The following is a 17,722-nucleotide window of genomic DNA, read 5'->3' as shown; positions in this document are numbered from 1 at the left end:
TTAAAATATCAAAATGATATTGCAGTTGATGAATAATGCATTAAGCAAAGAAGAGGAGGAATTGGGAAAGAAATATACCACTCTTAGCACCAAACAAAAGAGAAAAGGTACTCTACAAATTGAAATAGAATGGCACAAAAAAACAACTAATTGACACTCAACCATTAATTGAAACTAGAGGGATCTTATGGGAGGACATCATTACTTATGTTTTAGATTTTTGGGAATCTATTGTAGTAATTGGAGAAGTAGAATTGTTGATAAATGCTAAAGAAGTTGTAGATCAAATTCAATAGGAATTAGGAAACGGACCATTAGTTGCAACTAAAGTAATTAAATTTCTTAATTCCAGAGGAAAAGAACAACTCAAAAAATTGGAGTTAAGCGACAAAACCAAATTGATAATGGAAAGAAAAAGAGTGATTACCAAGAGGGATTTCATGAAACAACTATAGGATAAATGTAGATTAGTCCAAAAGAAGGTAGAATCATTTAATACTAGATTTAATATTTTGAAAGGAATGGGATGCCTTCATGTTGGGATGCAAGTGGAAGATTGTTACCTCTTGATGTGTATAATTTTTTTTTGTCAAATGATGGTAACTTTTCTGATATAAAATGAGTGTTTAAAAGAGAAGAAATTATTAATAAACTTATGGAATAATTTTATATTTGCGGCTAGGTTAGAATGCCCTTTCTCATCAAACCAACATATCAAAATTATATCGATTTGGATGTAGCTTATAGAAAATTGATATCATACAATTATCCAACCATATATAAATGGGACCGGTTGGCTAAATTAGTTCCATAAATCTCTTAACTGCTGCAATGGAATCTAGAAAAGGAGCACAAGTGGAGATTCAGGATTGGACCAAGAAATCATTATTTATTTTATTTGTAGATCCTGTAGTTTGTTTTCATAAAAATAAGTTGTTTTGTAATTTTTTGTATAAAGTTGAAAAGAAAATTGGATGAAGGTTTGGATTTTGGGACAAAAAGACTTGTAATTTGTATTTGAAGACATTGATTTTAGAAGATTTAATTAAGGGATTCTTATTTCAGAATATGTAGATTGTAAATGAGAATGTATTTCAAATTAATCACATCATTAGGATTTGTTCAACATTTCGAACCAACTAATGTGGTGCATCCTCAGGACAAAGGTTAAAAAAGCAATCAATCTTAAAGAATAAATAGCAACGAAGCATCAGGGTCTAGATTTAGCCATTAGGAATTAGTTATTAAATTAATTAAAATATTATTTAGTTATAAACTAGTAGTTAGGAATTAGCTATTATTTATTTTAATTATATATATCTATATTAATTAAATTAATTAATTTATAATAATATTATAAAAAATAATTAAATAAAATTAATAATATTACAAGGGCTAAATTTTTTATAGAAAGTATTAGAATATTTATTATAATAAGTTTAATATTTTTATTGATATTAAAATTGATTAATTAATTAAATTTTTAAATTATATTAAGAATCTAAGTATAATAAAATTCATTAAAATATGCATAGTATTCTTATTAAAATTGAATTAAAATAAATAATTAATTGAAATTATATAAAGAAAATAATGTAATTTTTAATTCATAATATTAAAAAAAAGGGGGTGAAATCAAGAAGAGAGCGTCGGAATCCAAATCTTACTTAATTTCCAAACATCATCCTTGTTGAGATTGATTTCATGCTTCTCAATCTCAATAGCCTCTCTAAGCTTCCTATGGTGGAAGTGATAAACCCTAGCAATGACTCTAGAATCCTCAATGCAAACATGGTTCTTGGATTTCTCTGCATGTTCATCTAGAGCTCATGAGCCAGAACGATCATGCCTAATGCATGATGCATGCTCTTGGATTCTATTGCTAATTAAGCGACCATTTTATCCAATGTAGGGAACCCCATAAAAACAAGGGATCGAGTAGTCCCCTTTCATGCCTTTAGGGTCTACAAGGTCCTTAACATATCTAAGAGAATTTATATTTTTTCTGCGCGAGTGTTATTTCACGTAGTTTTCACAATCTATTGAACATCCAAACTTATTTCAATCATATGGAACACTAGAGAGGTTAATATCAAGATCCAATTCCCTTAATTCTTCTAGAAAATTGATATTTAAAGTTGATAATTATCATATGGACAAGTTTCATGTATTGTATCTCTGCAGCCATTTATTGTTTCCAATTTTATGGGATTGAGACCCATTCTTTTGTTGAGCCATTGCAATGATATTCTATGCACTTTCTTGCTAAACTATATAATTGATATGTTCAAGTAAATGTAAATTTTATTTATTATATTTTTCTATTCTTCCTTTATCTCCATCATCTTATTTATGTATGTGATTTTTGTTAAACATCTAGAGGTATTATTCTTTATATTTAATATAATGAGCTTAACCCATAGCAACATTATTTCAAAAAACTACATATGCTGGTGCTTTGACACAATTTCCAATCCAGAAACTGTCTACAAAGGAAAATATAGGCAATGAAACTTATATTACATTGAGGCACGATAGTGGTGAACATTTGGTTCATATTACGATTAGACCAAAGATGACACTAAGGGGAGATGAACCAATGTAATGGAAAATTTATCATTTTAAAACATTTCATTAACAATTATCCATGGAGTAGTGTATCATAAAAAATATCATCATAAAAGAGGATAAACCCATGCATCAAGAAGCCATCACTACATCAACACAAGAGAACACAAGCTTTTACATGGAAACCCTTGTGGGAGAAAACGATAATTCTTCTTATCTTCAACATTCAATATTCAATTTATAATCTTTACTAGCACCAACTAGAAGGATACATTCATCCCCTGAAAATGCAAGCATGAACTTTCTTTAGGCCACAACATGATTGAGGCGCTAAGCTTGGAATGATGCAAGCACTTCCTTGTTGTAGAAAACAACTTGATTGAGGCACCAACCTCTGATGATGTAGGGAACAAACTGATTGACGCATCAACCTCTGATGGAGGCACCTATCTCCTTAAAACTAGTGGATCACATTTCACAATTTTCATACTGGATCCACAATCATCAAAACCATTGTCCTATCATAAATATGCTCGTCAACATTGTCATGACCTTTACATAAAATTTGAGAACCTGTTGATAAGTATGGTCACATATCATCCTTCTTGGAACTTGTTTTGTCATGTGTACAACACCTGCTCATAAACCTGCAACTTGTTCACAAACCCTTGAAGCATTCTAAAACACATAATGTGGTTTCCTGACATCAAACAGGCATCTTCATGACCCTTCATAACCTTTGGATTGGTCACAATAGAAATCTAGAGATCTCCCCCTTTTTGGAATTCAAATTGGCTTCAAAATGACCCCAAAAACCATAGAAAACCATATAAAATATTAACTATTCGACAAAAAGGCCCTTTCAATGTGCATTTTACAAACTAGCCCCTTTTTGGAAACCATTTTGCAAAAGGCTCCTTTCCAGTTTACTAAGGGTTTGATAAAGTGTACTTTTGCAAGAAAATGAAAATAATAATAAAAAAATAATTTCTAACCTCATAAACAACTAGGTTCGAACCCAAGACCATCCAATACCAATTGTGTTGTGTGATGATGCTTACAATACAATTCTCTCAAACCAATTTTATTGGGATAGACTTAGTTCCAAAATGGGAGAGGATGAGATTCAATCTTGTGGCCAATCAACATGTGAATACATCTAATTTTGGCATAGCGAACATTGACCTCATGACCGAACAATGCAAACTAAAACTAAATTCATGTGTTGCATCACTTATATGGTGTGTTATTCCATGGACTAAATTAAATTTGTGTGTGTTTCTCATTAAAATACCAATATCACCAATGAACCAGTAATGAAACCAATCATCGACTTTACTTGCTAACAAACTGTTATTGCCATGAGATTACATGGATACATATTATCACATAAGCATTATTTTGATTCATATTAAAAAAATATTCCTTCACTATAGAACTTTGTTGTAACCTGAATGTTGCATGGATGCCCATTGTTGATGTGCAAAAACAAAATCAAAACTTATCTTGAAGATTTAAAACTGAAACCAACCCCCTCCAAATAACCAAAACTCATCATACCAACCATAGAGCATAGAACAAGTTTCTCTTCATGATTATTCACTATGCTTCATTTGGATCCCAAGGACATATGTATATATACATAATCATGTGGTATTAGGGATCATGATGGTCGCCCTTAAGACATCACAGAGGTCGACTATCTTGAAGCTTTTATATATATTGCCATACTTTATTAACCAACATGACCTTTATCATGACCAAGAACACTAACGGTTAGCCCTTTTCTAAATGAGACCATTCCCTTAGAATTGATACTTAGGGGCCAATGGTCATCGTCATGCTAATGTCAACGTGATATGTGGTGGCCCGTGAAAGGTGCCATGTGTCACATATTTTTGGGCATTTGACTAGTCAAAAAATGTGATTTGTACATTCCACTTTTCAATCATCTGTATTGCCATCTCACCTTATTGATGTTATGATGATGATGTGGTGTGCCACATTATTGTTACTTTCCATGTCACCTTATTGATGTCATGATGATGATGTGGTGTGCCACATCATTGATACTTTCCATGTCACATTATTGATGCCATGATGATGATGTGGTGTGCCACATCATTGATACTTTCAATGTCATTCTTTGATGCCAACCACAACTCGCCATGTCACTATCAACATCCATGCCATCACTGTCGCCTTCCATGTTATCACTGTGTAGGGAGGTCCACGTGGCATCTTAATATAGGTTCCAAGTGTCACTATGGAACTAGGCAAACATGGTTGAGTGACCCTCGTCAAACCTTGGTCATGTTGACATGTCATCTATCATTCAGTTCTTCATTCGGCCATTGGACATGTTGAATTTGAGTGAACCTGCTGAGACTTTAGAACCATTAAAATTCATGCAAGCTGGGATGGTTTCCACCATTAACCTATCCAAGAAAAAAAAATTACTCTGAGACATGTGTGATATTTAACAAATTCGAGGTTTTTAGGTTTTCCCCCATAGTTCTACTCTTTTTCCTAAATTTGGTCTTCAAATGGCTATAACTTCTCATATGGGAGGATTTTTTCAAAGTGTGATATACTATTGGAAAGATCTCAAAGACGACTATCCAACCATACCATCCATAGACTCATTAGAGCAACATATATTTGACCAAAACTTAGTAAAATTTAAACCTCTTTGACTGCACTTGATGAGTGCATGCAAGAGATCAGGGTATTATATTACTTTCTTTGATTCCTTAATCATACTTATACATTCTTAGTCATCCCCTTTGCCATCAATGACACTAGTTGTCATCACTGAAAATAATATATGAAAAAATATCCCCCTTTGACATTGATGGCAACACCACCAGAAATTAATGGTTATTGATGGCAATGGACTGAAATCCCCATAACCTGTTGTTACAGACTCCCCCTAATTAACTATGAAGATTCTTCCTGCTTGATCATACTTTATCTCCTTTCCCTATCTTGTCTTCTTTTCAATGTATGTAATCTCTCCCCCTTTGACCTCTATGGAAAAGGGACATAGTTTATTACCAATTCTTCATGATTGATCATTAATTTTCCTAAGAACCTAACCTTATTATTAATGGAATCTCCCCTTGATACAATGCTTCCTACTATGTGAATATTCCCTTATTGAAATCATCTTTCCTTGAAAATATTTCTAGGTATGTTAATTTTAATTCTTTAACAATTCTTCTAACACATGTCCCTACATTGCTATATTTTTGTTAGAATACCTTTTCTGATGGCGGACTTGCTCCACCTATGCATGATTTCTTCACCTATAAATGTTTGTCAATGCTCTATAGCTATTCCTCAACTTTTCTTATGGACCTGATCAAGTCGTAAATGGAGTCTCCCCCTTTCAATGTGTTTCCCTTTTGGTGCAAAGACTTCCGTATATACACATTCCTTTTTTTGTCATGTTGTTTCCTTTATACCAATAACTACTTTCCTACAAATGATCATCCTAGCTTGGTTCATCTTGTTTTTCATGCTTGGAGTTCATTCTCTTCCTTCCACTATCCTCATCATGCTTATTATATATGCTCTCACTATGTGAGGGAGCATTCAAATCCTATTCTTAATAAGGACAATTAATTCATGGTTGCAACATTTGTAATCTTCCTCCAAATCATATTTTACCTTCGATTGAATAATCTTTGAACATAGAACTTCTCCGTTAGGAAAAAATTAAAATAGTAGAATAATGGATTATACCTTGGAGCACATAGCCAATCAGAAACTCATATCGATTCCTTGAACACTTAAGGCAAATTCATGATGTTCAATTTATCACTCAACCTATTTTCTTCTCCAAACATCGATGCACTTTTCTCAAGTTTCCTAGAAGAAACCTTTTCTTCCCTGAATTGCTTAAGAAATCTCTTCATGTTTCATTCTCATGCAATGTGACCAAGATTGTGGCATTTAAAGCATTCTGTATTCCAATTGAATAAATGATAATATGAAACATACTTTCTACATTCTACTAGGGATGTTGTCTACCTACAAACTTGCTTCTAGAGGTTTGATAATGACTTTTATAATCAATCTTGTCATAGAATTTTCAATCCCTAGCCTTATGACCAAATTTTGTACATGAAAAGAAATAACCAAGAAATATAATTTGATACCTGGATGAGAAAGGTTACCTTGAAGATATTTTGAACACATTTTGCCTTGGAGGAGGTTTAATTATTTTCTTATTCTTGTCCTTCATTACATTGATATCTTCTTTCCTATGGAGATTCTTGAGAACATCGACATAACTTCTTGGAATAGCAACACTTCCAATCCCTTTCTGATTTTCACTATGATTTAGTTTTTGAAGAATTCCAAATTTGTCTTCAAACTTTTCTTGAAATGTAACCTTTCAAAGACATGGAGCTTGAGTATTCTTAGAATGGAGATTTATCGGTATAACCAAGGGTTATTTTGTCACATGGCGATCATTTTCTCTCTTCATCATCTTGATCTTCATTAGTTCATCGATTCTTCTTTCTTCTTCAAGTTGGGATTTTAAAGAGAGGATTCCTTCTTCAAATTTTATTTCTTGTTGACCAAATTTTTCTTCAAGTTTGTTCATGTCTTTGGACCCTTCCTTAATATGACTTTTAAATATCTCTTATCTCTTTTCAACTGAATCTTTCAGTTGATTCACCAAGGCATCATCATTCCTTCTAGATTCTTCCAATTGTGATTTTAGAAACGTAGCACCATATTGCATGATTTCCAATATCCCCCTTTGTTATTTGTTAAGATAAGTGAGATTCCTTAGCTCATGTAGAGAAATAGTGAGCTCATCTTGAACTAATTTCAAATCTTGTGGTTGACCCTTGATGCATCTTCAACTGATTGAGCCCTCAAAATAATAATAGGTTCTTCTTCTATCACATACAGGGGGATGACAAGTTCATATTCAAAATCAATAATCTTCATTTCTATTACATCCTTTTATCCTTAATCATATTCATTATTATCTTTTTATAGTGCATTCTTTAATTAAATAAGTTTAGCTTCTAGCGCCTCACAATTATTTTTTGTTTATTCTAGTTGTATACCTCACTTTATCCAAAAAGGTCTTCTTCTATTCAGGCCTTCAAAGTATCAACATAATGGCCCTTCTCCTTCTAGAGTTTAATTTACCTTTATAAATTTTGAGCTACTTTTCTAATCGACTAACCTTCCTTCTTGAAGCTTTTAATTCCTTTAAGCAACTTTTGAGTTCTCCTTCATAATCCACTTCCATATCAATTTCCTCTTCTACTTTAGGCTATTCAGTTAACCTCAATTAGATGAGGAATATAATATTCATTATCTATAATAGGACATTGACACATAGAATTATATTGACCTTGATTACCACAATTGAAACAAAATGCAATATCTAATTCCTCTTTCTCACTATTTTCAACATTCATGACCATGAAGAAGATATCTTATTTGGGATTTGATGTATTTCTCATATAATCATATTGATATACCTTCTAGTAGTTAACTATTCCCTAAGGATCCTACCTTGATACCGCTTGTTAGACCCAAGATCATACTGGGCGGGGGGGTTGGAGCAATGAATCAATATAATGGAAAACTTATCATTTTAATACATTTCATCATAAATTAACCATGTAGAAGTGTATCGTATCAATTTGCATCATAAAAATGAATAAAACCATGCATCAAGAAGCCATCATCACATCAAGACATGACAACAAAAGATTTTACATGGAAATTCTTGTGAGAGAAAACCAAAAATCTTCTTATCTTCAATCTTCAATTTATAATGTTTACTAGCACCAACTACGAGGAGACATACATCCGCTGAAAGTGCAAGCACCTACTTTCTTTATGCTACAACTTGATTGAGGCACTAACTTTGGAATGATGCAAGCATCGACTTGCTACATGAAATAACATGTTTGAGGAACCAACATCTAATTATGTAGGACACAACTTGATTGAGGTACCAACCTATGATGATGTAGAAAAACCCTGATTGAGGAATCAACCTTTGATGGAGTCACCCACCTGCCATAAACCAATGGACCACATTTCATCATTTTTAGACTAAATCCACAATCATTAAAACCATTGTATTGTCATAAATCTTCTCATATCAACACTTTCATTATTTGTACATCAACCTACATCAACCTATGCATCAATCTAGTCACATAACCTATTTAATCCTTCCCAGAACCTATTTCAATCATGTATACACCACCTACTCATAAGCATGCACTTTTTCACAAACCCTTGAAGCATTCAAATAAATAATGTAGCTTCCTGACAACAAAAATGCATCTTCATGACTTTTCGTAACCCCTGGATTGATCACGACAGAAATCTTATCATCTCCCTTTTCCGAAATTTAATTTGGTTTCAAAATGATCCCAAAAACCATAGAAAACCAAATAAAATATAAATGATTTTACAAAAATGCCATTTTAGGGATCGTTCTACAAATTAGCCCCTTTCAAGAATTCATTGTACAAAAGGGTCCTTTTTGGCTACTTACAGTGTAAAAAATGTACTTTTTATGGAAAAATAAAAATTATAATAATAATAAATTAATTCCTAACCTCATGAGTGATCATGTTTGAACCCGAGACCTCAAATACATAATACACATCCAATACCAATTGTGTTGGGTGATCATTATTACAATACCATGCTCTTAAACCACTTTTGTTATGATAAAGTTAATTCCAAAAGGGGAGAAGACAGGATGTGATCCTGTGGCCAATCAACATGTGAAGAAATATAATCTATTTATAGTGAACACTGACCTCATGACTAGAGAAAGAAAATCAGGTTTAAATTCATGTGTTGCATCACTTATATGGCATGCAATTTTGCAGAACAAAATAAATTTAAGTTGCTTCCCCTTTGGTAAAACCATGTCATAAATGAACCATTAATGAAACTAGAGCATGACATTAATTGATAATGGTCAGCATTCCATGGGAGATGTTATTCGTGAAATTGAGCAAAATATGGTGAGGATGGAAAATTACATTCCAATGCAGTGTTGTCAAAGAGATCCTTGGTACAGACAAGGTTAGGTGCATTTAAAATTTAGGTGACTTTTTGCTATGTATTCTACCATGTTTGCATGAGGACAAGCAAAAATTTAGTGATGGGGGATATGTTGAGCCACCAAATTCTCCCATTTTCACCATCATTAACAACCATTTTCAGTCATTTTACCACACTTCATTGCTCACCTATTACCCACCTTGCTATCTTTTTCTCTGAGTGTTCCACATTAAACTTAAGAATATTAAAGTAGTTAATTATCCTTATTTTCCTTTTTTTTACAAACTATAAAGGACTATTGTTGGTTGTGTTGATGATGGTTTTCCTAATGTTGTTCTAGTGATTCCCATACAGTAGCAGTAACCAACCTCCATGGTTGGAGTATCTACATAAAGTTAGGATGAATTATAAAAAATTGATTTCTGCTACGTAAACCATACCCAGGCCAACTCCATTAGGCTCCATCCCATTATATATAGCTCAAGCAACTCACGTCAGGCATAATCGGGTGAAAAACTTCAAAGGTGATTTTCTGACAATCTAAGATGAATCTTAGAAATCCGCGACATGGGATTTTCTCATCACATTCCCAATTAGCTGAGCCATGAGTGATTTCTCCAAAAAGTCCTTGTATTGTGCACTATTTGTGGTTCTTTTATGAAGATCCCTCTTGTTGTGGTTGTTGACAGACTATGTCCTAAACAGAGTAACTAGATATCATTTAAAACAGTTCAATCCTATTTTAAGATGATTCTAAGATATATTAATCCTATGTAATTAGATCTCAAGTTGGTTTTCAACTAGAATCTTCCAAAAACAAGCAATCATATTATCTTGTAAATATGTCCATGACTTTGATAGTCTAAATTTGGGGGAATTAGTTCTAATTTTCCACCTCACTTCTCATGTATACATGTATGGACAACGAGTAGGTTGGAAAGAAGCTATTGTTATAGTTAGGTTAGAAGGGGGAGGAATCCTTATTCTTAGGATATGCTTCTGGCAACTGCATTTCCAAAGCTAATGCATTCTCTTCAAGTTAATGACTTATCTCTGTATTTCTAGTTTGTGAGAACTATGATTCATCAACCCCCTGCTAGGGAGGAAGGGCCCTACTCTTTAGCAGGGATTTTCGTGTCAGTATAGATAGAATAGTTATTTTATTTATAGTTTATATTAATTTAGTTCATGTGATACTTCCAATTACCACTATTACAGATTCTTGCTAGTAGATTGATGTCACTCTTGGATTAGATTAACTTGAAAAATGTATTATATAATCACTCGTATATCAACATAGTTTATTTTGGGATTGATCCTCACTAAGTAATTGTTTGTATCATTGTTCAATTGATATTATTATTAGAGTGGCCTTGATGAATGAATATTATTTTATTATGCACGTGTGATTTCATTTCCAACATTATGTGTAGAGCATTAATTTTATCCAAGCAAGGGTTTGAAAGTGTGGTTTTCGTGGATTATTTTCATTCTTGCAAGTGTGAAGAGTGAGAAATTTGACTTGATTATGTTCGAGTTCGTATAGAAGAAAACATAGCAATAGCAATTACTCAATGCTAACCCTTGAAATAAGAAGATTTGCCTTGGTTGATAATTTATGTTTGAGCGAATTGAATTGTTTATTAAGACAATTCATTTGCCCAACATGGATGATACTTTTAATAGATGGTAATTGGACAAGTTTGATAAGACGTGGCAATTCATAGTTGTGCAAACCTTATTTGTGGGGAAGGAGTTGTCTTCATTTCATTATACAATAATATTCTTCAATTATAATTTTATTATATAATTTATAAACAATCATTTTATTAAAAAATTAATTTGTTTTTAAATTTAATAATAATTATATTTTTTAAAATTTATTGTAAAATTGATAATGCTATATCATTATATCATATACTTTCTTTCAACTTTGTTAATATATCAATAAGTCCACATATTCCATAATAATAATAATAATAATAATAACAAGTTGAACTCCTTTAACAACAAAGTAAGATTTTCAAAGCATTAAAATATTAATATTAATGTATATTTTATAAATTAACACAAATGTATATGCATGGGATTGTAGAGGAAGTCCATTGTGTTAAGCAAGTTTTCTAGCTTTTATTGGGCGAGCAGCCTCCACACTCCCCACAATCTATTAATAATAAGAAAACCATTGGTCTTGTGGGGGACTATGGAAGAAGCTTTCAAGCTTTCATTGTAAAGACCTCCACACTCCACATAATCTATTAGTAATAAGAAATGAAGTGTGTTTAGTTAAACACAAACCCCATTACCTTATTCAATTAATTAGTAGTAGAAGCAAAACTAGATTATATTACACCTATTACATTTGTTACTAATAATTATACTTTTAACTTTTCATTATTAAAATAGAATAACAAAATGTGTTAATCTTCCATAATAAGGTGGGTGTCTTTATTTTTATTAATAATGCCTTTGCTTTTTAGATTACATTAAAATGTGTAAATAAATTAATAAAAATGTGTCATAAATTTTATGTTAAATTATAATATTATTAAAATAATTTTTATTATAATAAATTTGAATAATAACCTGGAATATCTTTTAATTATTTTCTTTAAAAAAGATATATTAAAATGAAAATAAGAAAATTAATTAAATATATTTTAAATGATTGAAAAAAATATTGTTTTAATAAGTTCAACTTCAAAACATATAAAAATATATTATTACAATTAAATTCGAAAGAATATATATATATATAATAAGTTTTTTTTAAATATATTATAATAATGTGTTGAATTTCTAAAAATATAAAACTAGCACAACCACATTTACCTACGCGGCTGATATACGTTGATAGGCGTATATGAAACATATATACAACCACATTTACCAATGTGGTTGATATATGCCGATAGACATATATCCACCACCCACCACATTAATAAATGTTAGGTGTATTTTTTAAAAGGCTAACTATTTCTCATTATTAATAACTATATAAATAATAATAGCCATATTATTTTTTATTTATATAATTATACTTATTATATTAACATTATTTGGTATATTAATATAATATTAGTTATTACATAAAATTTTGCTAATATATTAATAGTTATATTTAAAACTATAATATAATTCACATATAACATAATAATAACATTTAGTTATTATTAATAATATGTATTTATCGCTACTATTATGTTATTGTTAATAATTATTATATATTTACTAATATAATTTGCAATATATTTTATATATTTAATTAGAGTATCTTAATAATATTTATTATAAACCATATATTAAACTAAAATATACTATATTATTACTGGGAATATATATATATATATATATATATATATATATATATATATATATATATAGATATAATTTTAATTTATTAGGGTTTATTATTTATTTTTTATTTATCAATTATATATATTAGGGTTTTTAATTATTATTATTTATTAAAAAATATAAAATATTGGTTTTTTAATTTATACTAATTATTGTTAATTAATTAAACCTAAGGGATTTATATTACACCCAATGATTAATATTATAAACCATATGAATAATATTACACTCTAGAAATATGAAACTTTAGATTAATAAACCCAAGAGATTGATATTATAAACCCATGAGAATAATAAACCCAAGGGAATAATAATACACCGAAGGGATTAATATTATAAACCCCAAAATAAATATTGTACACCTTAGAATTTTCATGGTTGACCATGATTGATTTTCATATTGAGACAATATTTGTGACAATGCGATGTTGCACCATGGTTGACCATGATTGATTTTCATATGCAGAAAATCTTTGTCACAATGCAATGTTGGACCATTGTTGATTTTCATATTGAGAAAATATTTGTCACAATGTGATGTTGGACCATGGTTGACTATGATTATAAACCAAGGGGATTTATATTAGACCCAGTGATTAATATTATAAACCCTATGAATAATATTAAACACTAGGAATAAGAACCCTTATATTAATAAACCCAAGGGATTCATATTATAAACCCAAGGGAATAATAAACCAAAGGGATTAATACTAAAAACCCAAGGGATTATAAACACAAGGGAATAATATGAAACCAAAGGGATAAATATTATAAACCCTAAAATAAACATGGTTGACCATGGTTTACCATGGTTGATTTTCATATTGAGACAGTCTTTGTCACAATGCGACGTTGGACCATGGTTGACCATGGTTGATTTTTATATTGAAATAATCTTCGTCATAATGTGACATTGGACCATGGTTGACCATGGTTGACAATGCTTGATTTTCATATTGAGACAATATTTGTCACAATGTCAAATTGGAACATGGTTTACCATGGTTGACCATAATTATAAACCAAAGGGATTTATATTAAACCATAGGATTAATATTATAAACCCTATAAATAATATTTTGTGTTGAGAAAATATTTGTCAGAATGCGACGTTGGAGCATGGTTGACCATGGTTGATTTTCATATTGAGACATTCTTTGTCACAATGTGATGTTGCACCATGGTTGACCCTGGTTAACCATGATTGATTTTCTTATGGAGACAATATTTGTCACAATACGACATTCGACCATGATTGATTTTCATATTGAGAAAATATTTGTCACAATGTGACATTGGACCATGGTTGACCATGATTATAAACCAAGGGGATTTATGTTAGACCAAAGGATTAATATTATAAAACCTATGAATAATATTAAACCTAGGAATAAGAACCCTCATATTAATAAATCCAAGGGATTCATATTATAAACCAAATGGATTAACACTAAAAACCAAAGGGATTATAAACCCAAGGGAATAATATTAAACCGAAGGGATAAATATTATAAAGTTGAGGTATATAAACCCTAAGATAAATATTATAAACCCAAGGGATTAATACTAAAAACCCAAGGGAATAATATTATACTGAAGGGATTAATATTATAAACCCAAGGGTTTGATATTATAAACCCATGGGATTCATATTATAAATCCATGGGAATAATAAACCCAAGGGATTAATACTAAAAACACAAGGAATTATAAACCCAAGGGAATAGTATTACATCGAAGGGATTAATATTATAAACCTGTGGGATTGATAATATAAACCCATGAAATTGATATTATAAACCCATGGGAATAATAAACCCAAGGGATTATAAGCTCGGGGGAGTAATATTACACTTAAGGGATTAATATTATAAACCCAATGGATTGATATTACAAACCCCAAAGAATTCATATTATAAACCCAAGGTATTAATACTAAAAACCCAACGGAATAATATTACACCAAAGGGATTAATATTATAAACCCAAGGTATATAATCCCCAAGATAAATATTGTAAACTATAGAATAATCATGGTTGATTTTCATATTGAGACAATTTTGTAACAATACGACGTTGTGCCATGGTTGACCACGATTGATTTTCATATGCAGAAAATCTTTTTCGTGATGCAACATTAGACCATGGTTGATTTTCATATTGAGAAAATATTTGTCACAATGTGATGTTAGACCATGGTTGACCATGATTATAAACCAAGGGGATTTATATTAGACCCAAGGATTAATATTATAAACCCTATGAATAATATTAAACACTAGGAATAAGAACCCTTAGATTAATAAACCCAAGAGATTCATATTATCAGCCCAAGGGAATAATAAACCAATGGGATTAATACTAAAAACCCAAGGGATTATAAAACCAAGGGATAAATATTATAAACCCAAGGTATATAAACCTTAAGATAAATATTATAAACCCTAAAATAAACATGGTTGACCATGGTTTACCATGATTGATTTTGATATTGAGACATTCATTTTCACAATGTGATGTTGGACCATGGTTGATTTTTATATTGAAACAATCTTTGTCACAATACGACATTGGACCATGGTTGACAATGCTTGATTTTCATATTTGAGACAATATTTGTCACAATGTGACATTGGAACATGGTTGACCATGATTATAAACCCAGGGGATTTATATGAAATCATAGGATTAATATTATAAGCCTTATGAATAATATTTCGTGTTGAGACAATATTTGTCAAAATGCAGTGTATTAATAATAAACCCAAGGGATTAATACTAAAAACCCAATGGACTATAAACCCGAGGGAATAAGCCTTATGAATAATATTTTGTGTTGAGACAATCTTTGTGAGAATGCGACATTGGATAATGGTTGATTTTCATATTGAGACAATATTTATCATAGTGTGATGTTGAGCCATGGTTTACCATGGTTGATTTTCTTATGGAAACAATCTTTTTCATAATGCGATGTTGGACCATGGTTGATTTTCATATTGAGGAAATATTTGTCAATTTGTGACGTTGGACCATGGTTGACCATAATTATAAACCAAGGTGATTTATATTAGACCCAAGTGTTAATTTTATAATCCCTATGAATAATATTAAACCCTAGGAATAAGAACCCTTAGATTAATAAACCCAAGGGATTCATATTATAAACCCAGGGGAATAGTAAACCAAAGGGATTAATACTAAAAATCCAAGGGATTATAAAACTAAGGGAATAATATTAAACTGAAGGGATAAATACTATAAACCCAAGGTATATAAACCCTAATATAAATATTATCAACTCTAAAATAAACATGGTTGACCATGGTTTACAATGATTGATTTTCATATTGAGATAGTCTTTGTCACAATGTGACGTTGGACCATGGTTGAGCATGGTTTATTTTTATATTGAAACAATATTTGTCACAATGCAATGTTGGACCATGGTTGACAATGCTTGATTTTCATATTCAAACAATCTTTGTCACAATATGACATTGGGACATGGTTGACCATGATTATAAACCAAAGGGATTTATATTAAACTATAGGATTAATATTATAAACCTTATGAATAATATTTCGTGTTGAGACAATCTTTGTTAGAATGTGATGTTGGACCATGGTTGACCATGGTTGACTTTCATATTGAGACAATCTTTGTCAATATTGAGACAATTTTTATTATTTAAAATAATAATAATAATTATTTTTTTGAAAATATATTATAATAGTACGTTAATCTTCTAAAAACATAAAAATATATCATTACAATTAAATTTGAAACAATATTATATATTTTATTTCACATAGTAATAATAATAAGTTTTTAAAAATATATTATAATTTTAAAAATAATGTGACATTTTATTTAATTTTAATATTTTTATTAATTTGAGAAAATATAATGAGATAAGAAATTTTCAAACAATATACCAATTGATTAATGAGTGGATAATATTAGTTGAAGGAAAATCTAATGACTATTAGTTTCTACATTTTTTTGGTAAAAAAAAAAAAATATGACTATCAACATGGAGATTGTCATTAAAGAGAATATGAATTACTATTTAATATCTTAATTTGGTTTTAAAATAATAGAATATATTTGTTATGAAACCAGCTCACAAAATAGAAGAAGAGATAGATCAACAACTTCAAAATAAGCTTCTTCGAGGGGGCATCCTCCTATACATTACAAAAATGAACAATTCTTCACTGATACAAATTGTTACAGGTCTATTGACAATGATATCAATGTAAACGGGGTCTATAAAACCCTAATTCAGTTGCTACATGCCCTAGACATGCCACTTCATTGAGTGCTTTCATCCATAAAATTTTCCTAGTTTAAAACCCTGTTGAAATGCCTCCTTGGGACACCAACGCACCCTTGGTAAGGGGAAACTACTCTGCATAACAGGTAGGCCCATTCAGACCTACGTTGCATAGCACTTAGGCCCACTTAAGCCTGTGTTTGGTGAGGATGAGCGAAATTGGCATAGGATTCTAGGAATATTTCTTGATTCTAGAACATTCTAGAAGGAACCCAGTGCCTATCCTATCAAGATGAGCTCGACTTAGGATAGCCTTGGAACATCTAATCCTTTATCCCTTCATCCCTTTGAAAATGGAAACTAATCATCCAATTATGGAAAATAATTCAATGCCATATTAATGACAAAACCAATTGTATTCATCTATAAATTGGCCTCCCATCATA

This window comes from Pinus tabuliformis, chromosome J, assembly GCF_031772625.1.
Source record: "Pinus tabuliformis cultivar Carrire ecotype Pingquan chromosome J, CPIR1, whole genome shotgun sequence".
NCBI lineage: Eukaryota > Viridiplantae > Streptophyta > Pinopsida > Pinales > Pinaceae > Pinus > Pinus tabuliformis.
This window is presented reverse-complemented; position numbering follows the sequence as displayed.